Raw genomic sequence first — 1,155 nt, 5'->3', positions numbered from 1 at the left:
AAACAAGGGAAGAAGAAACCAGGGAGAAGGAAGAAAATTAAAAGTGGCCTATACCAACATTGACGGACTAATTTCGGGACTGAACGAACTCAATGATTATCTGTTAGAAGCAAAACCAGACATAATGGGAATTGTAGAGACTAAACTAAGAGGTGAAATACCATCCACTGTTATCGGACAAGGTTTATACAACTACTGGATAAAAAACAGGGACAAGAAACAGGGAGGGGGAATCATGTTCTTGGCCAAGAAAGACCTAAAGGTGACAAAAATTGCAGAGGGCAAAGGTAATGCTGAATTGATCATGATAAAAGTCGAAGGCAAGAATATGAAGAGTAGAAAGTTTGTGGTGACTTATGTGCCTCCAAAAACAAGCGCTTGGAAAGAAATTGAACATAAAAAAATGCTAGATGACACAAGAAAATCACTCAATGAGATACTAATGGGTAAGGGTAATCTGGTAGTTATGGGGGACTTCAATTGCAAAGAAATTTGTTGGGACAGCATGACAGTGCAAGGAGGAGATGACTCGTGGGGCAATGTACTGCTAGATATGACCATGGAGTACACAATGACCCAATGGGTCCATGAAAACACAAGGTACAGAAATAATGAAGAGCCATCGAAACTAGATCTAATATTTACAACAGAGCCTGAAATAGTGCATAAAGTCCAGTATGAGACACCAATTGGAAAGAGTGACCATGTACTCATCGAAACTATACTAAAGGAAGAAATAGACATAGAGAGGAACGAAAAGCATAGGAAAGGAAGACTGAGGTACAACAAAACAGACTTTACAAAACTAAAGACATTCTTCCGGAATGCAAACTGGGAAATATTTTACAGGGAAGAAACAGCAGTGGAAGAGAAATGGAATATATTGATGGAAAACTACAATGAAGGGGTAAACAGGCATGTACCAAGACAAAAGCGAGAGAGAGAGTACATTAAATGTTGGTTCAACAAAAGATGCAGTGAGGCAAAAGACAGAAGGGACAAAGCTTGGAAAAAGTGGAGAAAAGACAAAAAACAAAGCAAATGGCAAATTTATGTTAACTATAGAAATGAGTATGTTAATGTGAGAAGAGAGGAGAAAAGGAACCATGAGAAGGATATTATAGACAAATGCAAAGAGCAACCCAAACTATTCTA

The sequence above is a fragment of the Oratosquilla oratoria genome, chromosome 1 (assembly GCF_046742065.1).
Source record: "Oratosquilla oratoria isolate Oo_2021 chromosome 1, ASM4674206v1, whole genome shotgun sequence".
Lineage (NCBI taxonomy): Eukaryota > Metazoa > Arthropoda > Malacostraca > Stomatopoda > Squillidae > Oratosquilla > Oratosquilla oratoria.
This window is presented reverse-complemented; position numbering follows the sequence as displayed.